The 27,658-nt window shown below is 38.2% G+C and overlaps 1 protein-coding gene and 1 pseudogene across 1 annotated transcript in view; both read left to right on the top strand.

Annotated features, from left to right (window-relative positions):
• Positions 1-27,658, top strand: part of PCDH15 (protocadherin related 15) — a 1,035,697-nt gene that overhangs the window by 63,073 nt on the left and 944,966 nt on the right. The gene's annotated exons all lie outside the window — the stretch shown is intronic.
• Positions 7,063-8,251, top strand: LOC118828344 (annotated as a pseudogene).

The following is a 27,658-nucleotide window of genomic DNA, read 5'->3' as shown; positions in this document are numbered from 1 at the left end:
ATCCATAATTAAACACTATGAACAGTTTTCCTTACCCAGATCACAAAAAAGTATTTCTAGGATTATTTGAGGCCCCTGCTCTCAATATGTAAAGGACCCTAGAACCATTTTTTTTTTAAATTCATGCATTGGTCTACATGAACCAGCATAACCAAACACTGTCTGAGGTTGTCTTGTGGTTTCAGTCCTGTCCCAATCTTTGTAACTCCATTGGGGGTTTTCTTGATAAAAATATTGTAATGACTTGCCAATTCCTCCTCCAGCTCATTTTACAGCTGAAGAATCTGAGACAAACAGGATTAACTTACCTATGGTCACACAAGTAGTCTCAAGACAGATTTGAACTCACAAAGATGAATCATCTTGACTTCAGGCATAGCCCTCTATCCACTGCACAACACTGCCCTTATTCTTCACCAAAATAAATATGTATGGAAGGAGAAACTTGAGTCCACTTCTTTTTGTAACTTGGCTTAGCAATAAACTTTCTTATTATTATTTTTTGCTTCATGCCTTCTGACTGGACAGCCTTTGCCTTGGTAACACCCCAAGAAAGTGGCTATTTTTCAACTCTCAAGTGCCCAAACAGCAGGGAAGCCATATTATATTTCATTTAATGTGTTCAGCACACGAACAATTAGAAAGATGTAATTGAATGAAGCTAATCAGAAAAAAGCAGAGTTTGCCCCTGGGATCCCACTCTAGTCAGATGATGTTCTTATCGCTAGGTTGATCTGTTCAGCTAATAATATCAAGGAGGCTCCAAGCACAGGCTAGTAATTGTACAGCTCCAGGGACACTGGGTTTAAAAATGATACATTTAACGTCCTTAGAAAAGGAGAAGTTGTTAATAATGCAAGAACGCTGAGGCTGATTAACAGAGAACAGAACCATTGGTTGACCTATCCTGTCAAATTGCCTTTAAGAAAGGGAAGGAGAAAACGATTATAAGTTCAAGTCCATGCCTAGTTATTACCGAAGACCAAGAGGACTCCCTTTAATCACTCAGTCGTTACTTTCTGTGCTGTAAGGTAGATGATATGAACTAATTAGAGAAAGGTTCAATTCTGACTGCTGTTCAAGACTGAAATCAAAGATTTAGAGCAAGAAAGAACCTTAGACACCATCTTGTCCAATGCCTTTCTTTCCTAGATGTGGAAACTTAGGCCAAGACTAACCCTCAAGGGGGTGAATGCCCTAGTTAATGCAGGAAGCTTAGTAAAAGAACTAGGACTTGAATCCAGGGCCATTGGACTTCAAATTCAGTGCCATTTCCACCCGTATTACATTTAATGTGAACTAGGTAAATACTTGTTTTAACTTTTCTTTCTCTCCTACTTACCTCCTTGTCTGTCTCCCTTCTCTATTTTTATTAGGTATTGTCTCTATGTAAGCATTTTTGTAACTTACAAAGAAATGAGAATTCACAGTAAGTTTATATTTTAGAGGCACAAAATTAAGTAGAGAGAACACCTCAAAAGACTGATGTCTCAATTAGACTAATTCAGCCTTTAGCTGAATTAAATCGTAGCCCTCCCCATTGCTTATTAGGCTAAATCTTTTGAGCAGACTACTACACTTTGGGTCAAAGTCAAGCCTTCAGAGACTTAAGGTGGTCTCTATATCTTCTACTCTTTGAAAATGGGCTTGATGTTAATCTGCCATTTTAAGAAAGCTTCAGTGCTAGTGTTATTTGGTGACATTTTACCTGTATAATTTGAATTAATTTATGACATTTAATTTTTGATACCATTCAAAATAAGATATTGAGATAGCTGATATATCCAGGCATTGTCCTGGATTTGCATTGCTTTATTCTGGCATTTTTAATGTCTGTCTATTTTTAAATACATCCATCCATCCATATAGAAGTAGATGAGCAAACAAACAAATAAAAAAATAAATGAAAATCTTCCTTTCTCCTAGTGGTAAGGACACTTCTCTGAAGTTGCAAGAATTTTTCCTTTTTCTTTTTGATTAGATAAGGTAAATTCTGATATTCTTGGTGGTAGGTGGGGAATGATAGCTATAACCTACAACCAATTCTAAGCAAATTAGGAAAATCTTCTAGTCCTCATTGGAGTGGTTACAAACGTCTTCATTCATATTGGAAATTCCTCTTCCAAACCAGGTTAATTGAAAATGAAATAATTTCAAACTACTTCACACATAACTCAATACATATTATTTAACTGTAATGAAAGTTTCATACTTCACCCATGAACCTTGACTCTAGAGTAAGAGCAACTGGGTTCAAATTGCATATCTGATTCTTATTGCCTGAATGACCTTAGGTGAATGACTTAACCACTGTGGAACTCAGTTTCCTTGTTAATAAAATCAGGAAGGGTAGGCTGGATGAGTTCTGAGGATTCATTTAGTTCTAAGACTGTGCTTTATCAAATGAGTCTTTTTTATTTTTAGAAATAATTCCAAAAGTTCCCACAAATGAATAAAGGTTTTTTTTAATCATTAAAATTTCTAATTTTCTCCAGCAAATGTCTTGCCATTCCAATATATTCTTACATTTCCAGATGTTTCCCTTTATTAGTGGTCCTGGTATCTGCAGCTAAAGCTTTTACACAAAGTAAATGCACAGCTCTTTCCATCAATAACACTACTTGTAAACAGCAGTGTTAAATATAATGTATGAAATTTTCAGAGTTAGGGCTTTAAATTTCCTGTTTCTTTATTTCTATTAATTTTCTCTACTTTCTTTCCTGACCTTAATTTTAGCTGTTTCAGTTGGTTTTCTCTTCAAACTAGTTATGTATTTATCAATTACAAAAGGATATTATTTCATTTTAAAAACAGACAACTAAAATTTAAGAAATTCAAATGTTTCATTGTTGAATGTTTCAAGTGAATATCTACAACTATTCTAAAGTTATTTCCATTTTTGCCTTCCCAGCTGATAGTGCATACTTCCCAAAATGCATGACATTGAAAAACTGAACAGATGTTATGGGCCTTTTAACTTCAACTTACAGATTACTTACATTCATGTTTGCCCATTTACTGTTCAGATACAGCAAGCAGCATAATTATAAAACTCATTTGTCATGATGGTGATGGGGGTAGATCACATATATGTTGAGGTGCTATAAACATTAACTGAAATTTCACTACAGTTTCACACATTATATTAAATCATTGCTTTCCTGCCTCAGTAGGTAGGAATCTCATGCTTTCCATGATGTTGACATGAACTTTACTTTCAATGGAAAAAAAATAATTCCAATTCATTATGTAGGATTACAAATAGAAAATGTTGAATAATTTTGGCCAGGGCTTCCTCCCAAAACAAAAATACCCCCCCACCCCGAATGGAAAAAATAAGACAACAAGCAACTGGTGTTAGATTAATAAATCTATTATTTCCTTCCCACTCCTCACAAGTGACAGAAAAAGGAGGTAGCCAGATCTATTAGAGGACTTGATATTCTTTCCGAGTTAACTCTGGTGTTATTTGAATGATACAACTGCTTGGGTATATGTGACTGAAAAACAACAGGTCTTCAGCACTGAAGCAAATTGAATAGACTTGGTTAATTTCCTTCAGGCCATTAAAGGGGGAGGAGGCAAGAGCCTAAACAACTTCCTAAATCAGGAAATAGGCGTTCTTTTTTGAGTGAATGAAGAAGATCCAGGCCAGAGTGGGGATCCTGCGCCTGAAGGCCACATATGGCCCATTCAGTCCTTAAGGGCACCCATTTGACTATGAGCTCTCAAGGCCACAGATTCCCCACCCCTGATCCAGGATCAGTTTTAAGGCCACTCATTAGTCATAATGTTTGATGTAACAGATCCAATTGATTTACATACTTGGCTCAAGTTCCTATCAAAAGCCTCAGTCAGGAATTAATACTAGTGTGATTTAAAAAACAGCACTTGCTCCCCTTTTCAGTAAATGCCTAAAATTTCAGGAAAATCTCTAAAACAGTTGTAGATTTTAAAGGAATTCAATGTAGACAAAGTCTTCCTCCTTGTGGTAAGACTCAATTTGTGCTTTTTTTCATTTTGTTTTGTTTACTTGATTCATTAGCATCAGTAGTTCTATGTCCCTGAGTTCTTTTGGAAAGAAAAAAAAATAGAGTCAAACTCCACAGATCAGGTTTCAATTTAATGAGATCCTATTTTTTTGTTCTTTCTCTTTACCATTGAGCCTTCTTTATTTTGTGCCTTGTGGACCTAACCTATTCCACTGATCTGCCCCTCTATTTCTTAGCTAGTACCAAGTAGTTTTAATGATTGCTGCTTTATAATACAATTTAAGATCTGGTATGGCTAGGCCACCTTCCCTAGCATTTCTTTTCATTAATTCGATTGATATTCTAGACCTTTTGTTCTCCTAGGTGAATTTTGACATTATTTTTTTCTAGCTCTATAAAATAGGGGGTCAGCTTTTAATCTACAAGTTCCACAAATCCAAAGCCAAAAACTTTTTTTATTATTCTATCAAGTTCTCCAGTGGAACAGGGATCTCACTGATGTGGATGGTCCCTCCATCAAGTCAACAAACATTTTAAAAAGAGGTAATTAAATATTCCATTTTTTCCAATTACATGTAAATAATTTTAATATTAGGTTTTTTTTTTAATTTTCAGTTCCAAATTCTCCCCCTCCTTTTTTCCCTTTCCCTTCTTTGAGAAAGAAACTTGATATAGGTTATACATGTGGAGTCATGCAAAAAATAAAATAAAATAAATCATTTCTATTTTAGTCATGTTATAAAAGAAAACACAGAAAAAAGAAAGAAAAATAAAGTTTAAAAAATAAAGTATGCTTTGATCTGCATTTAGACTTCTTTGTTCTTTCTCTGGATCAGGATAGCATTTTTCATCAAAGGTATTTTAAAATTTTCTTAGATCGTTGTATTGCTGAGAATGGCTAAGTCATTCATAGCTGATCATTATACCTATGATGTACCTAGCCTGCTCAGAGCTGGGATAACAGGGACAAGGATCTTTATAGGTGTGTGTGTGTGTGTGTGTGTGTGTGTGTATTTTAACTTTTACTCAAGCAAACTTCACTTCTGCACCCACCCTTTAAAAAACTTCTGTAAAGGGAGAGGATTCTGGGAAAATTGCTGAACAGATCAGAACATTCCAAGCTTTCAAGATTTTTCCCCCCAACAAGAGATAAAATAGCACCTTAGGGCAAACAAAGTGTGGGTAAAAATAAATAAGAATAGGAAAAGAAGAGGGGTCTTCCTGGGACAATTTGAGAAGATCAGAACAAAAATCCCAGGTTTAGTCCCTGTGATGAATAAACACTTCCAGGATGGGGTCCCTTCCCTGGGGATAGCTGGATTGGGGGCCACCTCAAGTCCCAGCTATAGGAACTTTTACCCCAGTGATAATGAGGGGATTTGGGCATCTGAAACCAGGAATATAGAGGGAACCTCTGCTGACAAGAAAGACCAGACCCAGCTGTTCTGGAAAGAGCTGCATGAGGAGAGGGAACCAGCACACGGAGTGCAGCAGCTGTGGGACAGAAAGCCCCAGACTGTGGGCACTTGCAGGAGGTTGGAGGTTTGGCTTTTGTTCCAGGCTAGAGGGGAGAACTGAAGATTTAGGGAAGGAGGCACCATCCCCTATACTCCAGGGCTGGAGGTAATAACAAAAATTAAACTATTACTACAGGCAAAAGAGAAAAAATCCAACCCTAGTAGGGTATTATGGGAATAGAGAAGACCAGGGTTCATTTTCAGAGGAGGATATTGAAGTAAAGAAACCCCCTTCTACCCCAAAAACTAATGTCAAATGGTCATCTGCCAAAAAAGAATTCCTATAATATCCTTAAAACGACTTTAAAAATAAAATGGCAGAGATGGAGGAAACACTAAAAAATAAAATAAAATAAGAATAATCCAAGAAAAAAGAGATCATTAAAGGAAAGCCAACTAATTAGAAAAGGAGATCCAGAATCTTAAGGAAGAAAATGATACCTTGGTAATTAGAATTGGGCAAGGTGAAGCCAGCAAAATTATAAGAGATCAAGAAATAATTAAGCAAAATACGAATAATGAAAAAAGTAGAAGAGAAAGTGAAACATCTTATAAGAAAATAACAACAGATCTGGAGAATAGATCAAGGAGAGCAAAATAAAAATCATCAGACTCAGTGAAAGCTATGATGACAAACAGAATCTTGAACTTACATGAACTGATGCTGAGTGAAGTGAGCAGAACCAAGAGAACACTGTACACAGTAACAGCCAGTGTTTGGTGACTGATGCTGAGAGATCTAGCCCTTCACAGCAATGAAAGGACATAAAACAATTCCAAAGGACTCATGAAGGAAAATTCCATTGACATCCAGAGAAAGGACTATGGAGTCTGAACTCAGAGCGAAGCAGATTATTTTCTCTTTCTTGTTTTGTTTTGTTTTCTTTTTCATGGTTTCGCCCATCCATCCTACTTCTTCTATTCAACACGACTACTGTGAAAATATGTTTAATAGGAATGTATATGTAGAGCCTATATCAGATGGCAGGCCATCTTGGGGAGGGAATGGGGAAAGAGGAGAAAATTTAACACTGATGCAAGTGAATGTTGAAAACTAAAAATAAAGAATAAAAAATACAATAAAAAAGAATTTTGATACAATAATACAAGAAATAATTAAAAAGAAAATTGTCCTGAAGCATTAGAACAAGGGAAGAAAGAAGAAATAGAAAGAAAATCTGTCAATCACAACTTAAAAGAGATCCAATGAAGGAAACTCATAAGAATATTATAGTCAAATTCTGAAACCCCCAGCTCAAGGATAAAATATTAAAAGCAACAAAAATAAAATGATTTAAATATGATGGCGCAATAATGAGAACCACACAAGACTGACCCACCTCCCCCCACCATCCACTGCCACCTATCACTACCAGGTCAGCCACCACCTCCACCTTTTCCATGCTCTGTACTCCCCTCCCACTGGCCAAGCAGGCAACTCTCCAAACAGGATGGCTGAACAAAGGCCAAGCTTCAGCATGATGGAAGACCACACAGGGAACCAGTAGATCCATTCTGGAGAACCATTCCAGATAGGAGGAGAGAGGAAAGACATGCCTTCTCAAGGAGTTTATACTCTGTTGCATGACAATGAAGATGACACAAGGCATATCTTGAAAGCTGAAGATGCAGGTATTGGAGACACACCCAACCTGGAGGACCAAGCAGCAAGAGATGTTTCCCTAGCTGGTAAAGGCAGTGCAACCAGAAGTGAGGAGAAAAAAAGCCAAGACATCCACACCTTCCTCTGCTCAAACCTTCCTGAAAGGTGGACCTATCGTTAGCCCAAAACGACCCTCTCCTGTTAGTTCAGACCCTTTGATCACACCCTCCAGCCCAGCTGTGTTCTCAGTACCAGGTCCCTCTCTTAAACACCCCTCTTCCATCACATCCCATATTGGTAGTTCTAGAGTAAAAACAATGAAACCCAAGGGGGCAGAGACTAAAAGCAGAATAAAAATGGCCACTCCCAGGGCAAGGCACCTTCTGGTCAGAAAGGACCCACCAACTCTACCAGAATTCCAGCAAAAATATCAGCCCTAAAGACACCTCCGAGAGCTGGCAAATCTACAAATCTGGAGACTGAAGCAGCTACAGCAGCCTGGGTTCCTCAGGGACTGCTGGGAGCCAGTCCTGTACATCCTCTCTACCCACACCCCCCCTCCAGGGAGCCAAAAAAGGTGGCAGTGGTCTGTACACCACCCAAGTCCCCATCTTCAGCCAAGAGTTGCCTTCAGACTTCTACAGTCCCCATGCCAGACTTGAAAAATATCAGGTCCAAGCTTGGGTGCACTGCAAACTTAAAACATCAACCAGAAGGTGGAAAGGTGCAAATAGTATACAAGGCAGTTGACCTGAGCAAGGTGATTTCCAAGTGTGGCTTATTGGGCAACATCCAATACAAACCAGGTGGTGGCCAGGTGGAAGTTAAATCTGAGAACCTGGACTTCAAAGAGAAAGTTCAATCAAAGACTGGTTCTTTGGATAACATTACCCATGCTCCTGATGGAGAAAACAAGAAGAGTGAGTCTCACAAGCTAATCTTCTGTGAGAATGCCAAAGCCAAGACTAACCATGTAGCAGAAATTATCTACAAGTCACCCACCATGTCTGGGGACACCTCTCCCCACCCCACACCTCAACAACGTCTCTTCTGCTGGAAGCATCAATATGGTGGACTCCCCTCAGTTCCCCATGTTGGCTGATGAAGTCTCTGCCTCCCTGGCCAAGCAGGGCTTGTGATCTTGGCCAGCAGTGTGGTAATCATGAGAGATGAGAAAGAGAGAGAGAGAGAGAGGGAGAGAGAGGAAAAAAAGAAAGAATAATTGTACAGCCCTTCTTCCTCTGTTCCTTTCCCAGCTGTTTCTCACAGATTTAACCTACTGTTGATCTCTGGGGCTCTAGCTCCAGGACTTTAAAATCAGTGATGGGAATAAAAGCAAATTTTGTCTTTAAAAAAAAAAGAGTCATACAAGACCTAGCAGCAGAGACATTAAAGGACTGCAGGTCTTGGAATAGTATATATCAAAGAGCAAAAGAACTGGGGCTCTGGCCAAAAATATCATAACCTGCAAAGTTAAGCAGCATCCTGAATGAAAAAAATGGACATTTGATCAACTGTCAGACTTTCAAGACTTTGTTGCTAAAAACAAAAACAAAAACCTGTGGGGCAGTTAGGTGGCAAAGTGAGTAGAGCACCAGACCTGGAGTCAAGAGGACCTGAGTTCAAATCCAGCCTCAGGCACTTGATATACTTACTAGCTTTGTGATCTTGGGTAAGTCACTTAACCCCAATTACCCTGCCTTCCCCCCTCTAAAAAAAGAAAAAGAAAAAGAAACCTATACTTAATAGAAGATTTGACATACAAGAGTCAAGAGAAACATAAGGTACATGCAAAAGACTGATTACAATGGATTCAATAAGGATAGACCATTTAATTTTTATGTATATAAAATGTAAAATGTATGTCTAAGATTCTTATTAATAATTGGATAGCTCATAACAAAGATTGGAGTTAACTTGAGTATAATACAAATTTAAAAAGTAAAGTCATTTAGGAACAGCTAAAAAGACTTATTTTATACAAATGAGTGCTAGAAGAAGAATCAATATAGAAGAATTAGATGGGGAGGATGGATGGTAGTTCTGTTAACCTATTTTCATAGGGAATGGGTTTTGGAGGGAACAAGACATACATGTTTAGAAGATTATAAAAGTCTTCTAAATTCAGAAGAAATAAAATGGCAAGTGGATAGGAAAGGGGAGTAGACAAGGGAGTGATCTTTAGAGAGGGGGGTGAGTGATAGGTAAAATGGGGGCATAGAACAGTATTTTCATCAATAAGAATGCAAGGATGAGAGGAATCTCCAGAGGGGATGGTGAGGGAATAGGTTATAGGGAACTATAGAAGGATGTTTAGATATATGGGAATAGGAGAATGAGGGAGGGATCTTTGGAGGGGGTTAGCCAAGTAATAGGAAGGCAAGGTATCAGGTAGACGTAAAGTAGAAGAGGCAGGAGGGATAGAAAGCAAGAGATATGCACAAACATAAAAAAGGATCAGGAGAAGAATTTGTTTATGAAATATATATCTATATGTATGTATATATGTATATGTGTATGTTTGTATCTAAAACTATAGAGAAATATATCTGCCTTTAATTGTAGCCTTCTGGGGGGAAGGAGGAAGGGAAACAAGAACAAAAGTAAAAGTAAAAAATTACAACAGAGAACAGGAAAACTTACAAGGAAGCAAAGAAAAGATGGACAGTTCATAGCACAATGTGTAGTATTTATCATAGAGCCTTTCTTGAAATGAAAATTTATTGTAACATATTTTCAATCTTCTCTTATGTTCTGCTAAGCCCATAATATGTTTTTTTTTATTTCTTACTTTGTATTTAAGTTCCAATATTTAAGTTTATGATTTTTTATTTGTTTCTTTTCTCTATTCTGTTTTTGTGTTCTGGTGTTCCAATATAAAATAAAATTAAAAAGAAAAAAAGAAAAAAAATACTGTGAGACTAGGAGTTTTGAACCTGCCCGTCAAGGTGGGTGGGATGGTGGAAAAAATCCAGGGGCACTTAGTCCCCTCTTCCCTGTACTGGAGAGCTCAAAACTTTGTTTTTGAGGCACCTCTTTTTCAGATCTATGCATTTTCCCAATTTATCTTAGTGCAGAATAGTATAATAAATTCTGACTTATTTTAAACATCAAATTAGGAAAGACAACATTTCACTTAAAATATAAAAAGAATGAATTCAATTACCTGGATCTATATTCCAAATGATATTACTACACGGACTCTGGGTTTATAAGTTTTATGCTAACACAAATGTACACCAGTTATCACACTTCTGAACATGTTTTGTTTAGTTTTAAATCTGGATTCCACAATAAGGAATTTGTAGCTTATTAATTTACCCATTACTCTCTGTGATTTTTCAAATGAGTAGGAGCCTTATGTAATTTAGTCAACTTGTCAATTTTAACATACATACCAATTTAAAAGTTATCTTACAATTAACTAGTACTTAACTTTAGTTTTTAAGCCTCCCTAGATTCTCATGAGGTATTCCAAACAGATTCAGTTACCTTTGGTTGTATCCTGACTCCCACAGACCTTTTCTTTTTCTTTGACCCAGGAAAGGGTTCAGTGCTAGTCCCATTCTAAAGCCTAGCCTTGAAGCCCTCCTCTCTGTGATCAGTGAAGTGACCCCATTTTGTCTTAGATAGATCTGATGGGAGATATCTCCCCCTTCGTATTTTTTCCATTGTTCCCTCTACCTTGTGTTGGTAAACAAAATGGGCTCTTAGCACTCAGTTCAACCAAGTGCCCTTGAAAAGTTTGGCCTTTGTTTCCTTGATTAGATCGAGAGTCCTTGGTGACCTCCTTGCCTCAGAGGAGGGCCTAGCTTACACATGAGTTTGAGTGACATGTTTGGGACATCAGAGGCTTTTAGACCACGTGGGTTTAAGTAGCCTGTTTGTGACCATCCTAGGTCACGTGGGTGAGTCGCATGTGTGACTCACCCTTGACACTGAAAAAAATATAAAACCAGGGGTTGGATTTATCTCTCTCGGAGCTCTTACCCACAGCCATGGTGGCACATGTAACTCTGGGCCAGACCTTGTTACGAGCTCCCGGGCTGAACTTAGATGTTGGTAACTATGAATTGTATTTGGTCCGTCTGTCGATGTTTGTAACTTGTTTATATTTGCTCCAAAGTTCAGGGTTCTGGCTTTTTTCCCTGAACTAAACGAATGATGTCTGTATGCTGGATTAAAGTAAACTTGTCAACCCCGTAACGTTGCTTTCTTTAGTAAAGCAGATCAAAAGAACCTGGGCTTTTGCAGTATGCTGGTAGCGTGCTTGTTGTTGGGCTTGTGTTGGTCTTTCAACCCCACAACAGCTGCTAGCCAGATTGTTGAAACATACCTCCAGAACTTAGCCAGAGTTCAAGGAATGAGAGAGAGAGAGAGAAAGAGAGAGAGAGAGAGAGAGAGAGAGAGAGAGAGAGAGAGAGAGAGAGAGAGGTTTTGTGAGTGTTTGTTTGTTTTGTTTTTTGCCAGCAACCTTTCTTTAAGAGGCCATCAATCTTTCCAGTCCAGGTACATTTTTTTCCCTTTTCTTGATGGCTGTATTTTAAATCTTACAAGGTGGCAGACTCAGAGATTTTTACAGAGACACAGAGAAGACAAATAACAACAAGAAGCACAGATAGTGATGACTTTCTTTGGGCCTCTACATTATACAGAAACCAGGCTCTATTACAGTTTATTAGTCCTGTGGGATGGGAGTTGGTGCTGAATGCCAGTAAGCCTAAAGAAATCCCCCACTATAGTCACATTCATCTCTTCGGTGGTATCCCACCAGAAAGATGGGGGATGGGGATGAGTTCAGAAAGAACTCCCTGTGAAATTCCCAAACAGAACATCCACTGTCTGGAGGGAATTTTCCAGGCTTCAATGGCCTTTGGCACTAGGGCCCATATGATCCAGTCAAGCCTTCCAAAGTGCTTAAAGGACCTCCTAGTTAAGAGAAGTGGCAAAAAGGCTACCTTTGGATTAGAGGTGGTTCAAATCAGGGACTTTGCTCCATGTGGAGTAGGGATGGGAGTCAGAGACTTGGCCCATCCAGGGACACCAAAAATTGTGATGGTTTCATGATGTGTTGTAACCATCTCAAAGAATTCAGAGTGAGACCACCTGTAATCCAAGTATAGGCACTTACTGAGATTGAGGCCTCTTAGAAGTGAGATAGGTTCCAAGAGGAATCATCAAGTTAGTAAGACAACATAGGCAAATTTATATGGTGATGGTGCTGACAACACAATAGAAATTTTGAATATTAAAAAGGCAGGAAGGATTTGCTAAGGGATTAGGTAACAGGGAAGGGCCCCTTCTATGGCTCAGTGGTCAAACATCCTGGTGATACTGCCCTCTGTTTGGCTAGCTATTGTGGTCCTTTCTGGTCAAGATGGATACTTAGGTATTGTGGTCCTATGTTGGGCTAAATGGATGATGTGATTGTGAACAGGTGAACACACCTGTTCAAATATGTGCATTGGATCTGGGGGCACTAGCTAGCTAGGGGCAGTGGTTGTATTAAGCCTGGGGGCCTCTGGTATGATTAAAGTCAGATTATGTGATTAAATTAGGATGTGCCTGTTGTTCAGGGGGGCACATAAGGAAATTAGAATACTGGGGCCGGGGGCAGCTTTATTAGCATTCCATCAATATTGCTCTTACTGTGTACAAGGTCCTCCTGGTTCTGCTCACTTCAATTTGTATCATTTCATTTAAGTCTTTCTAGGTTTGTCGTGTCTTATAGAACAATAGTATTCCATCACAATCATAAGCCACAACTTTTTCAGTCATTTCACAATTGGTGGACATCCCCTAAATGTTCAATGTTTTACTATGACAAAAAGAGCTGCTATGAATATATTTGTACATATAATCATTTTCTTTAAATATATATGTACATATATATACACACATATACATATATACACATATATATATATATATGTCTCTTTGTGAGACAGATCTAGTAGTAGTATTTCTGGGTCAAAGGCTATGCCCAGGTTTATAAGCCCTTTGGACATAGTTACACATTGTTCTCTAGAATGATCAGTTCACAACTCTACCAACAATTCATTACTGTCTCGATTTTCCCATATACCCTCCAACATTTGTGATTTTTCCTTTTCTGTCATATTAGCCAAACTGATAGATGTGAAGTAGTACCTCAGAGTTGTTTTAATTATCATTTTTCTAACTAATAATTATTTAGAGTATCTTTTCACAGATGTTTTATTTTCTTCATCTGGAAATGGCCTATTTATATCATTTGACCATTTGACCAGTATGTCATTAAGGCAGAATTCATGATTTCAACGAAAATCATGAATATGCCTGAAAGGTCCAGAATAGCAGGATATAAGGAATTCTCAAAGTAGAAGGCAGAGGAGTTAAAGCATTTGTTCAAGCTCCAAAATAGCAGACCCAAGAACCAGTGTCCCCGATTCGATATCCTGGCAAGAACCTTCCAAACCCAATATGTCCATCTCACAATAGCGACCTGGAGGTTACAGAAAAATATCATGGCAGCAAGCCAAGCCATACTGGTGCTTCCCCCCAATGCTAGGGCCCTCGAGTAAGAAGATTATCCAGTGGCCTCAAGCCCTTGCTCAGCACTCTCCAGTCTGCATGAGGGTCAGTCCTGATTCAGTAGCGCCTGCTGCCACCACCGCTTCTCCTTCTCCTGCCTCCACTATGTCTCAATCTCCAAGCTGTGTTCTTTCCTTTTATATAGTCATCAGCCATCATCCTGTCAACTAGAATGTCATCTGAGTGACCAGAACTCAGGCGCTTACTATTGACTCCGGTCTTAGCCACTCCCCCAGGACCCTGAGAACCACTCCGAAGCCTATTCAAATGAGCAGGAAAGATCTTCTCATTTACTGATTGACTTTAGAGTTGGGGAATTACTTGTATTTTTATAAACTTGATTTAATTCTCTATATATTTGAGAAATGAGGCCTTTATCAGAGACATATGCTATAATTTGTTTTCCCCCAGTTTCTATTTACTTTCTAGTCTTGACTGTACCAGTTTACTTTGTGCAAAAACCTTTTAAATTTAATGTAATCAAACCTATCCATGTTACATCACATAATGCTATCTCTTATTTGGTCAAAAATTCTTCCCTTATCCACACATCTGATAGGCAAACCATTTTATGCTCCTCTAGTTTGCTGATTCTTTATGTCTAAATCATGCACCCATTTTGACCTTACTTTGGTAAATGGTTTGAAACCTTGGTCTATATCTGGTTTCTGCCAAATTGCTTTCTAGTTTTCCCAGAAGTTTTTGTCAGACAATGAATTCTTATCCCAAAAGCTTAGATCTCTACATTTATCAAATGCTAGATTACAATGGTCATTTACTACTGTGTCTTATATACCTAATCTATTAAATTAATCCAGCACTTTATTTCCTAGCCAGTAGCAAGTTGTTCTGATATTTGCCTCTTTGTACTATAGTTTGAAATTTGGTACTGCTGCACTGCCTTCCTTCAATATTCTGGACTTTTTATTCTTCCAGATGAATATTTTTTATTATTTTTGTATATTTTTTCTCAATCTTCTGAGAAAATCATATGATTTCTATTGGTGTTGTTATTGATACAGTCAATTATACCAATTTCTTAAAATATTGAACCAACTCCTGGTATAACTCCCACCTGGTCATAGTATATGATTTTTGTGATATATTCCTGTAATCTCTTTTCTAGTATTTTATTTAAAATGTCTGCCTTAATTTTCATTAGGAAACTTGGTTTATAGTTTTCTTTCTCTATTTTTGCTCTTCCTAGTTTAGGTATCAGTGCCGTATTTATGTCATAAAAGAAATTTTGTGTCATTCCTTTTTTTTGTTTTTTGTTTGTTTATTTGTTCAAAGAGTTCATATAATATTGAAATTAATTGCTCTTTAAATGTTTGGCAGACTTCAATTGTCAATCAATCTGGTCTTAGTGATTATATCTTAGGTAGCTTACTGATGGCTTGCTCAATTCCATTCTAGATTGAAGGATAAATATTCTATTTCATTTTCTGTTAATATGGGCAATTATAGTAAATGTCTATCCATTTCATTTAAATTGTAAGATGTATTGGCATATAACTGAGAAAAGAGTTTCAGTTTTTTTTTTAATTTTTGATACTTTTGCTTTTATTTCTTTTTTGAATAAAATTAACCAATGGATCATTTATTTTATTGTTTTTTTCATAAAACTAGCTCCTAGTATTATTTATTACTTCAAATAGTTTTCTTGCTTTGAATTTTGCTAATCTCTCTTGATTTCAATAGTTCCAATTTGATGCTTAATTGGTGATTTTTAATTTGTTCTTTTTCTAGTACTTTATAAAGTTCTAACCTAATTCATTGATCTTGCTTTTTTGCATTTTAATCTAAGCATTTAGAGATATTTCCCCAAAATTTCCCCCAAATTTCCCCAAAGTACTGCTCTGACTCCATCCCATAAATTTTGGTGTGTTTTCTCATTTTGGATATTCTCTTTCAATAAAATTGATTGTTTTTATGATTTTTTCTTTGACCTCATTATTAATGATTAGACTATTTGGTTTCCAACTAATTTTTAATCTATGCTTCCATAGTCCTTTATTGCATGTAATTTTCTTTGTGTTATGATTTGAAAATGATTTTAATATTTCTGCTTTTCTATATTTGGTTGTGAGGTTTTTATACCCTAATTCATGGCCAGGTTTTGTGTAGGTGAAATCTACCACTGAGAAAAAGGTAGATTCCTTACTATTTCCATTCAGCTTTCTCCAGAGGTCTATTATATCTAATTTTTCTAAAATTATATTCACCTCCTTACTTCTAGCAACTTCTTCCTTGTTTATTTTTATTTTGATTTATTTACTTCTGAGAAGGGGAAAACTGAAGTCTCCCACTAGTATAGTTTTAATCGTCTATTTATTTCTGTAACTCATTTGACTTTTCCTTTAAGAATTTGAAAGCTATACCATTTGGTGCATATATGTTTAGTGTTTATATTACTTCATTATCTATTAGGAAAAATGTACTTTCTCTATTTATCACTTTTAGTTATTACTATTTTTGTTTTTACTTTGTCTTATTTTTTTTCTTTCTTCAGCTAAAGCATAATAGGCTGGAAAAAATAGATTTAAGAACCATCTGCATGGAGATGATAATTGAATCCAGAAAAGCTAATGAGATCACCAATAGAAATTGTACAGAGGGAGAAAAGAAAAGGACCCAGAGCAGAACCTTGGAGCATACTTATTTCTAGCAGCCCCACCCTTAATGAATATCAAGTGAAGGGCACTGAGAAAGAGGAATAAGGAAGCTGGTAGTCACAAGAGGTAGTCACAAAAACTTAGGGAGAAGAATGTAGCAAGAAGAGAGTGATTGAATGTCAAATACTGGTGAGAGGTTAAGAAGGAAGAATATTGAGGAAGGGGGAAGGTTATTAGTTTTGGCACTTAGATCATTAGAAACTTTGAAAAGAACAGCTTAAGTTGAATGGAAGTTGAAGTGGTCTGGAAACCAGAGTAAAGAGTTAAGAAGAAAGTAAGAGGAAAGGAAGTAGAGGCACTGATTGTAGATCACTTTCTCAAGGATCTTACTGACAAAAAGGAAGATATATGAGAAAACAGCTATTGGGGATGGAAGACTAAGGGAGGATTTTTTGAGGATGGGATAGACATGGACATGGTTGTAGGCAATAGGGAAGCAAATGGGAGAGAGAGAGGGAGATTGAAGACATGTGACAGAGTAAGGATGATAGAGGGATGAATCTGCTAGAGAAAACAAGATGGGACAGGATTACTTGTGCACATAGAGAGGTTTTCTTTGGCAAAGAGAAAGGGCCACCATATAATGTGAGAATGGAAGATGGCATCTGGGTTATGTAAGTTGAGGAAGAAAAGGGAATTCTTGGTTCATATCATTTTTAAAATTAAAATATAAGGCAAGGTTTTCAGCTGCACAGAGGGAGACTCATGGGAGGTTTGAATGGGGACTTTTTTTAAGCTTTGAAGTAGACACTGTGGTGAGTAGGAGAGTGTTGCATAATACTGATTACAATCTATCCAATAATACACAGGTTGTATAGAAGCTTGTTAATCCTCTTCAGTAAGTTCATCTATCCCAGGTAGCCCTCCCTTCATGTTGGGGGCACTACTTACTTCCTTTTGACATCACAAGGACACAAATGGAGCAAATGAACTGCCAATACATCTGTATTTCTTCTCCTCATTACGTAGCTGGTATATCTTCCTGTTAGAGCATAGCTTTCTTTGATGACATTATTTCATCTCATTCTTCTTCATCATTTTTTTTTCCTGTGAGGTGATGAGGTGGTGCTTGATCTGGAGTCAGGAACACCTGAGTTCAAATCCATCCTCAGACTTCAACTAGTTGTGTGACCCTGGGCAAGTTACTTTACCACAATTTTCTCATTTGTAAAATGTAGATAATAATAACACCTACCTCTTAGGGTAGTTGTAAGGATCAAATGAGATAATATTTGGAAAGAATTTAGCATAGAATGGGATACAATGTTTAGAAAATACTTAGCACAGAATAAATGTTTTCTTCAGTGTATTTTTTTCAGTATTTTTTTGGGTCTCCTTTAGCAAGTCATTGACTTGTTTTTCATGGTTTTCTCGCATCCTTCTCATTTCTCTTCCCAATTTTTCCTCTACTTCTCTAACTTGCTTTTCCAAATCCTTTTTGAGTTCTTCTATGGCCTGGGGCCAGTTCATGTTTTTCTTGGAGGCTTTTGTTGTAGGCTCTATGACTTTGTTGTCTTCTTTAGGCTGTATGTTTTGGTCTTCTTTGTCACCAAAGAAAGAATCCAAAGTCTGAGACTGAATCTGGGCGCGTTTTCGCTGCCTGGCCATATTCCCAACCAACTAACTTGACCATTGAGTTTTTCAGTGGGGTATGACTGCTTGTAGACTAAAGAGTTCTATGTTCCATGTTTGGGGGGGATGCACCAGCTCTGCCACACCAGCACTCCTCCTTCCCCAAGGACCCCCAGTCCAGACTGGGCTTAGATCTTCAGCAGGCTGTTGCACTCCTGCTCTGATCCTCCACTTAATTCCTCCCACCAGGTGGGCCTGGAGCCAGAAGTAACAACAGCTGTAGCTGCCCCACCTCCGCTGCCCCAGGGGCTGGAAGCCGAACCGCGAACTCCTTCTACTCCCGCAGCTTTTCCCACTAACCTTCTCCGCAGTCTTTGGTGTTTGTGGGTCGAGGGGTCTGGTAACTGCCGAAGCTCACATATTTAGGGCGCTAGGGCCCCCTGCGCCCGGCTTCTGGTCTGGATCGTCCACGCCACTCAGGCTGGGCTCTGCTCCACTCCGTTCCCAGCTCCCAGCTCCGTGTGGAATAGACCTCACCCAGAGACCATCCAGGCTGTCCTGGGCTGGAGCCCTGCTTCCCTCTGCTGTTCTGTGGGTTCTGCCGTTCTAGAATTGGTTCAGAGCCATTTTTGTAGGTTTTTGGAGGGACTCGGGTACGGAGCTCACTCTAGTCCATGCTTACCAGCCGCCATCTTGGCTCCGCCCCAGCACAGAATAAATGTTAAGTATTATTATTGTATTGTGGTGGTGATGGTGGTAGTACGCTATTGAGTTTCACTAACTCACATAGATTGATGCTTAAGTTCAGGATATTCCTGGCTCCTCAATCCCTCTCCCCTACATATGCCAATCTTGCTATCTCTACATCCACCATATCTCTAGCATCTAAACCCCTTTGTCTGCTCACACAAACCCCACCTCAATTGTGCCTTAACAATCTCTCCTAAAGGAGTGTGGCATCAACATTCTAATTGCTTTCCCTCTCTTATCTCTCCCCTCTCCCTATTCAGTACTGAATTCAAATCCTCCCTCTGACACTTATTAGCTCTGGGTCCCTGAACAAATTACAAAATCTCTACAAACCTCATTTAACCCTCTAGACTACATTTTACTATATTTCTAGACTACAAATTACTATAAATATGTAAAATGAGTAGTGAGCTGTGTAGGTGAAAGGATTTTCCACACTGGTAGTTCCTCAAGCTTATGGAATCATAAATCCAAGGAGGAAAAAAACAAAATAAGCCTTAGATGTCTCAGAATGATTAGAGGGAGAGATCACAGGTTTTGTTGGTATTTTTTTTATTTTTATATAGGCTTACTTTTCCTTCCAAGAACTATATTATCATTTACTAAATCCAAAAGACTTTCAATGAGGCCTCACAAGAAATCAGAAGTAAAACAGATTTTTATTATTGCTTAATGGATGAAATGTAGAGTAAATATGGAAATCTCTTCCAAAAATATTGAAGCACCTCTGGCAGAAACAATAAAACTTAAATAATTCTGGAGAAAATCCAGGTAAAATGAAATTTAATGAGACATACAAGAAAAAGGAAAGTAGTTCTGCAAAATTAAAAAAAAAAACAAAATGGGAAATTCTTGTTCGTTATTCCAGCTTAGAGAGACAATAATAAAAATGTAAATGAAAAGTAGCTTTAACGTCTTAGGGTATACCCCCCCAAAAGTCTAGAATCTGACTCATTGTTTTAATCTCCTAAAACGAAACTGTCATCCTTAATTTGAAGTGGGAAAACTTAAAATCCGAAGGCCTAAGAAGAGTTTAGGAAATTGCAGGTATGTAGGCTGTGTAACAGTTGCAGTAAGTTGTAAAAATATAAAATGCCCAAATTAACAATCATGGAACTGAGATTTTAAACAGTTCAATTTTAAAAAATAAAATTGAATTACAGCGATGACAAGCAAATCTGAACCCAGAGAAACGTTCAGGTGATTTCTAGCAAAGAACGATGAATGTTGATGTCATGTAAATTTTCATGAACAATTGGTGATGGATACCAAGTGGCTTTCATTACACAAATTTAGGCCTGACACCAGAAACAGGGAAAGATAAAATAAAGAAAAAGATTTATATAGCAATTTCTTGAATGATGTCTATTAAAAATCAAATGAAATACTAAAAAAAAGACAATGGCAATATGTAACAAGAAATTACCTACAGTGATCAAATTGGATTTATGCTGGAGTTGTAAGAATGACTCAAAATTATGAAAACAATTAATCCACTTAGTTATATTAAATTTTAGTGAAGTTCCCTCCACACCTACTTTCACTAATACATTTGGATTTCATCTCACTCTCCACTTTACAAAGTTTATATTATATTTATCAGCAAATTTTGTTGTACGTTAAGACCCGTTGAGGATACAACTAAAATATGTTTTCGTTTGAAATGACTTTTGAAATTCTTTGTTTTGTCTGGAGGCTTTGGATGGAAGCTTTTGAATGTAGTTCTCTGCAAAATTTAAAATATGGGCTCTCCAAGGACATTGGAGATTCAAAGTTACTAGATGGCACAGGACACCAAAAGCAAGCCCTCCTTCAAATAGGCTAGAAAATTCATTTAGACTTGTGCATATATTTTCCTATTTCATACAGCCATAAGAAGTAGAATGCAGAGAGTGACCTTAGAAATCATATATTCTGTGTGATTTTGTAGAAAAATAGACTGAGCCTCATAAAGGAGGAATTATTTGTTTGACAGCACACAGCTAGTCAATGACTGAGCTGGGGGTCAAATCAAAGACTTTAGACTCCATGTTCAGTCAGGCAGTCAACATTTATTAAATGCCCACTATGTGCCAGGCCAGGGCATCATGGTAAAAGAAAATGCCTTTTTTAATGTGATGTTTTTAGTGATGTTGTTGGATGTCTTCAAGGAAGATGAAAATGGTTGCAATATCAGCTTCCACCTGGTGACAAATTATTTAATTTGAAAAGGCTACATGCCAAGACTAAAGTGAAGGGAGAGTTGATGCACAGTTTTTTTGTTTGTGGATGCCTATGAATTCAACGCAGCCTCTGAGGCTGAGTGCAACAGGGTATGGCTTGATTCTCTGCTACCTGTGCTAAGTTTTGGCCTCACAATGAATAACAAGAAAACACAGGTGCTCCATCAGCCAGCACCACATCCTCCTCCACATTTGGAACCATGTGTTACAGCCAATGGAGAAATTTTGAATGCTGTGGATAAGTTCACTTACCTTGGCAGTATACTTTCCAAGGATGTACACGTAGATGACATATTTGACACGCTCATTGTCAGAGCCAGCTCAGTTTTTGAAAATTTCTGAAGGAAAGTGTGAGAGACAATAGATATTAGGCTGCCTATCAAACTGAAGGTCTACAGAGCCTTTGTGCTGACCTTGTTGTATGACTGTGAAACCTAGACATTCTACCAATGCCATGACAGGAAATTGAATAACTTGGATTTAAATTGTCTTAGAAAGATTCCGAAGATGAGCTGGCAAGATATGTTAGCAGTCTCCAAGGTCCTTTGTTGAGCTGAACTGCTAAGCAATCAAATTTTACCACAGCAAGCCCAACTCTGATGCTCAATGCCAAACATACATTTGCCTAAAAGACTATTTTATGGAGAACTCAGTGAAGGCAAGCAGTCTCATAGAGGTCAGAAGAAATGACAAAAAGATACTCTCAAGGTCTCTCTGAAGAATGTTGGAATTGATAGTGAGACATGGGAAACACTGGCACAGGACCACCCAGCATGGCATGCCCATATCAGAGAAGGCAGGGTGCTCTATGAGCATAACATAATTATAGTAGCTCAAGCGAAATGTGAGGTGTATAAATTAGAGCCATCTCCACTCCAAACGTGCATGTGCACTATATGTGCCCACCATGTGGTAGAGCCTTCTAAGCTCATGTCTTTCTGATTATCCAGTCAGATACACTGTACCTTTATTCTGACATAGTTAAGTCAATTTGGTGTTCTTTGAGGACATAGGACAGCAACCTAATATTTTGTGAATTATGGACAACCTTATCAACATTCATTCATCTTTATGACAAAGCTGATTCTTAAATTATTCTGATGGAGTATTAATTAGGGGAAAGCCTTAGATTCAACAAAGATGTGGTAATAGTACTATCATAGGAGTTGTAGTAGTAGTAATAATAATAATAATACAACCACTAGGACTTATAGAAGTGCTCTATAAGGTTTCCAAAGCACCACATATGTTATGCCATTTAAGGCAGTGTGAGATAATAGAAAAAGGAGTTTAGCAGGAGCCAGATGACTTGGGTTCAAGCACTGTCTTTATTTTTTATTGGCTGTGTGATTCTGAGCCAATCACTCAATCTCTCTGATACATAGAACCTGAGGAGAATAAGCCTTGTGGGGTGATTTTGAGGGATGTACTTTACAAATCTAAAGGTACTAGGTAATTGAGTGTATTTTTATTATCTGACGTTATTTCACTGTGTCCATTTTTGTGTGCTTGTCTATGAATGCCCAAAGATTCTCTTAAGATAATCTCAGTCCTCTAGAATTCTTCCTCTGGGTCTCTCATACCCAAAGAACATCAGAGATGTCTGTCTCTTATATTTTCCTCTCATTCCATTTGTCTCCATTTGTTTCCAACATCCAATTGGAAGTTTTATGGTATAGTGGAAGGAACAAAGCTTTTGGACTTTTCAGTCCAGTGTTCAATTCCCATCTCTGCCACTTACTTCCTATGTGACTTTGGGCAAATCACCTAATGTGTCTGATCCTCAGTTTCCTCACATGTAAAAGAAAGGGAGTAGACCAGATGACTTCAGAGTTACCGTCCAGCTCTAAATCCATGAACCAATAAAAGTAGAAAAAATGAACTCTTTTAGCTGTGTATTCTTCTTAATATTATTCTTTAACAAAGTTTATTTACTTTTAGTATATTTTCCTTCATACCTTAAGATGCAGCAGATCCACTGTTAGGACTATACCCGTAAGAAGATCAAAGGGAGAAAGGAAAGACCCACAGATACTATAATATTAATAGAAGCAATTTGTGTGGCAGCAAAAGCCTGGAAACAAAATGGGGGCCTGTGGACTGAAGAATGGATAGAAGATACATTGCCTATGTATATAATATTATACTGAATGATAAGTATGACAATTTGTTAAAAAATAGGAAGACTTTAATGAATTCTACAGAATAAAACAAGCCAAACCAGAAAAAAATCTATAATGATTCAAATAATATAAACAAAATATTAAAACTTAATCAAAAGCCATGTAATTCCAGGCCATTCTTAGTCCTGGGTAAGAGATGAAGCCTGTTCCTCCTTCCTTTTCTTGGAGAGGTGGGAGACTATGGATATGAAATGTTGAATATACTACCAGCAGTCATTGCACTGTGAGATGGTTTTGCTTTATTGTTTTTCTTTGTTACAAGTTAGGAGTTAGTGATTTGGAAAGTTTGGGTACATATCTTCAAGTTACCGTGATGTGAAAACAGAAGCCATCAAAATAACTTTTATTTAGTTATTTTAGAGCAAGTTAAACTTGTTCAGGGCCTGTTTTCCATAGCCAGTGCTCTTGCTTCTCTATAAAGACTGTATCCAGTATCAGATTTATTTCCTTGTCTGTTCCTATTCCTAGTTATATGATTTACTTGGAATAAAAACAATGCTAAATACATATCTCTTTTCCTAGCCAGAGTAGATAAATATGTGAATAATTCATGGGCAGTTGCCCTTTCGCATTACTCAGAAAATAGAGGAGCTAATTAAGCTCTTAGTACATTTTAAAACTGTAAATAATCTTTCTTGTTTGTATACTTTTATAGCAAGCCTGGAGGAAAATGTAGTTTTAACTGAGGGGGCAGAGGTCCCTGTGTGTTCTGCTAAATGGTACAGCAGTTGAAAATTCAGGGATTGCATGATTCACCTTGACATTGTGAGGAGAACTGGTAACCCAGTGGATACTTTCATCAATATATTACAAAGGAAGCCATCTGGCTTAAAATAGCAGAACAACTTCTCCTTGACCAAAACGAAAGAGCTAGGAAGAGAGGATTCTGCGGTTGGCAATAGAGTATGATGGGGAAATTCCTAGTCAGTATCTCAGGTTCACATCCTGTCTCTGACAAATGCTACCTGTCTGACTTTGGATAAGTTGTGTAGCCACTCTGGGACTCATTTTCTTAATCAGTAAAGTAAATGGTGTTTATCTAGATGCCATCTGAGATTGTTTCCAGTTCTACGTCTGTGATGGTGTAGGAGAGTAGATAATCACCTAACTTGTATGTTTTGAGAAGCTCTTTGTGGAGTCTCCCCCACAGATGTCTTCTTTCATTCTCAATTCTTACCTGTCATTGTCTTGGATTCTTGTTGTTTAATTTTTTTTCAGTCCTGTCTGATTCTTTGGGACTCCATTTGGGACTTTCTTGGCAAAGATACTGGAGTGGTTTGCAATTTCTTTCCTCAGCTCATTTTCTTGATGAGGAAACTGAGGCAGACAGGGTCAAGTGACTTGTCTAGGATCACGCAGCTAGGAAGTATCTGAGGCTGGATTTAAACTCAGGAAGAGGAGTCTTCCTGATTCCAGGTCTGGCATCATATCCACTTCACCACCTAGCTGACCTGGATTCTACCAATGCTCATTCCTCCTCTGTGAGAAACAAAACAAAATAAAACAAACATACAATGAAACAAAGAAACAACAAAAACAAAAAACAAGGGATTGTCCTCATAATCCCGAAGGCCTTTTCCCAGATCTATAGTTTATCACGTCATGGGACCATAGATATCGAGCTGTATGGAACTTTGAGCTCATCTAGTTCAAAATTCTCATTTTACATTGAAGAAAGGGAGGAAGCCCACAGAAGTCATTTGCCCAAGGTCACCCAAAGGGTAGTAGAAGAGTCAAGAATCATACCAAAATCTTCCAACTCAAAACTCAATGTTCTTTCCACTACCCTCTAAGTCACTTCCCCTTTATTAATCCAACAAGCTGTATGGTAGTGTCAGTAAGTGAATGGGCATCTCCTAAGCACTTACTATGTGTCAGGTACTATGTTAAGCACTGAGGATACAAAGAAAATTTAAAAAAAAATCTTTGCTTTCAGGGAGCTAACAATCTAAGGGAGTGCAAATATATATGCAAACAATATGCAATATGCAAACAACTATGTGCCAAGAAGCTATAGAAAGGATAAATGGGGAATAAATGAGAGGAAAGACCCTGAACTTAAGAAGGATTGGAATAGGCTTTCTAGATAAGTAGGGTTTTAGCTGGAATTTGAGGGAAACCAGGGAAGCCAGGAAGTAAACTTGAGGAGTAGGGAAAGTGTTCCATGCATGGGAGACATCCAGTGAAAATGCCCAAAGTCGAGAGATGGAATGTTTTATTCGAAACAGCAACGAGGCCAGTGTCACTGGGTCAAAAACAGCAGGACAAGGGTGGAAGTATAAGATGGAAGACACAGATTAAACACCACTAGATTCAAAGTGGCTTCCAGTCCTTTCTCCATTACTCTCTCATGTATTTGTTAGCTGTAAGCATCCACCAAGACTTACTTAAGGTTGTTCTGGATGATGGGAAGAGTATGTAACTTAAGTCTCCAAGGTAGTAGATTTGAGTGTCGCCTGACACATAGTAGCTATGTGAAGATGCCCAAGTAACTTAATCTTCCAGAATCTTCAGTATCTTCCTCTATTGTATTCATAAAATGCAGGGTTTAAACTATACCTGTAGCACCTACTTCAAAGGGTTGCATGTGATAATATGTATCAAGCTTTGCAAATATTAAAACCCTATATTAATGGTAACTATCATCTTCCTCATTATTAACTGTGAAAATATGGACAAGTGGAACAACCTTTTCAGACTCAGTTTCCTTTTATTTAAAATGAGGATAGTAGGGGGGCGGAACCAAGATGGGGGCTGGAAAGCAGGGACCAGCCTGAGCTCCCTGCCGAGCCCCTCCAAAAACCTATAAAAATGGCTCTGAACCAATTCTAGAACGGCAGAACCCACAGAACAGCAGAGGGAAGCAGGGCTCCAGCCCAGGACAGCCTGGATGGTCTCTGGGTGAGGTCTATCCCGCACGGAGCTGGGAGCTGGGAACGGAGTGGAGCAGAGCCCAGCATGAGCAGCTCGGACCAACCAGACGAGCAACCGGGCAGAGCATGCCCTAGCGCCCTGATTCAGTGAGCTGCGGCAGTTACGAGACTTCTCAACCCACAAACACCAAAGACTGCAGAGAAGGTTAGTGGGAAAAGCTGCGGGAGTGGAAGGAGTTCACGGTTCGGCTTCCAGCCCCGGGGGCAGCGGAGGTGGGGCAGCTACGGCTGCTGCTGCTTCTGGCTCCAGGCCCACCTGGTGGGAGGAATTAAGTGGAGGATCAGAGCAGGGGTGCACAGCCTGCGGAAGATCTGAGCCCAGTTCTGGTTGGGGGTTCTTGGGGAAGGAGCAGTGCTGCTGTGGCAGAGCTGGCACCTCCCCCCAAAACATGGAACATAGAACTCTGTAGTCTACAAGCAGTCATACCCCACTGAAAAACTCAAAGGTCAAGTTAGTTGGCTGCGATTATGGCCAGGCAGCGAAAACGCACCGAGATTCAGTCTCAGACTCTGCATTCTTTCTTTGCTGACAAAGAAGACCAAAACATACAGACAGAAGAAATTAATAAAGTCAAAGAGCTTACAACAGAAACCTCCAAGAAAAACATGAACTGGTCCCAGGCCATCGAAGAGCTCAAAAAGGATTTGGAAAAGCAAGTTAGAGAAGTAGAGGAAAAATTGGGAAGAGAAATGAGAAGGATGCCAGAAAACCATGAAAAACAAGTCAATGACTTGCTAAAGGAGACCCAAAAAAATACTGAAAAATACACTGAAGAAAACAACACCTTAAAAAATAGATTAACTCAAATGGCAAAAGAGCTCCAAAAAGCCAATGAGGAGAAGAATGCCTTGAAAGGCAGAATTAGCCAAATGGAAAAGGAGGTCCAAAAGACCACTGAAGAAAATACTACTTTAAAAATGAGATTGGAGCAAGTGGGAGCTAGTGACTTTATGAGAAATCAAGATATTATAAAACAGAACCAAAGGAAGGAAAAAATGGAAGACAATGTGAAATATCTCCTTAGAAAAACCACTGACCTGGAAAATAGATCCAGGAGAGATAATTTAAAAATTATTGGACTACCTGAAAGCCATGATCAAAAAAAGAGCCTAGATATCATCTTTCAAGAAATTATCAAGGAGAACTGCCCTGATATTCTAGAGCCACAGGGCAAAATAGAAATTGAAAGAATCCATCGATCGCCTCCTCAAACAGATCCAAAAAAGAAATCTCCTAGGAATATTGTTGCCAAATTCCAGAGCTCCCAGATCAAGGAGAAAATACTGCAAGCAGCCAGAAAGAAACAATTTGAGTATTGTGGAAACCCAATCAGAATAACCCAGGATCTGGCAGCTTCTACATTAAGAGATCGAAGGGCCTGGAATGCGATATTCCGGAGGTCAATGGAGCTAGGATTAAAACCTAGAATCACCTACCCAGCAAAACTGAGTATCATGCTCCAAGGCAAAATATGGATTTCCAATAAAAATAGAGGACTTTCATGCTTTCTCAATGAAAAGACCAGAACTGAATAGAAAATTTGACTTTCAAACACAAGAATCAAGAGAAGCATGAAAAGGTAATCAAGAAACAGAAATTTCAAGGGACTTACTAAAGTTGAACTGTTTTGTTTACAT

The sequence above is a fragment of the Trichosurus vulpecula genome, chromosome 8 (assembly GCF_011100635.1).
Source record: "Trichosurus vulpecula isolate mTriVul1 chromosome 8, mTriVul1.pri, whole genome shotgun sequence".
Taxonomy (NCBI): domain Eukaryota; kingdom Metazoa; phylum Chordata; class Mammalia; order Diprotodontia; family Phalangeridae; genus Trichosurus; species Trichosurus vulpecula.
Note: the sequence above shows the minus strand (reverse complement) of the source record. Positions and strands in the feature narration are given on the sequence as shown.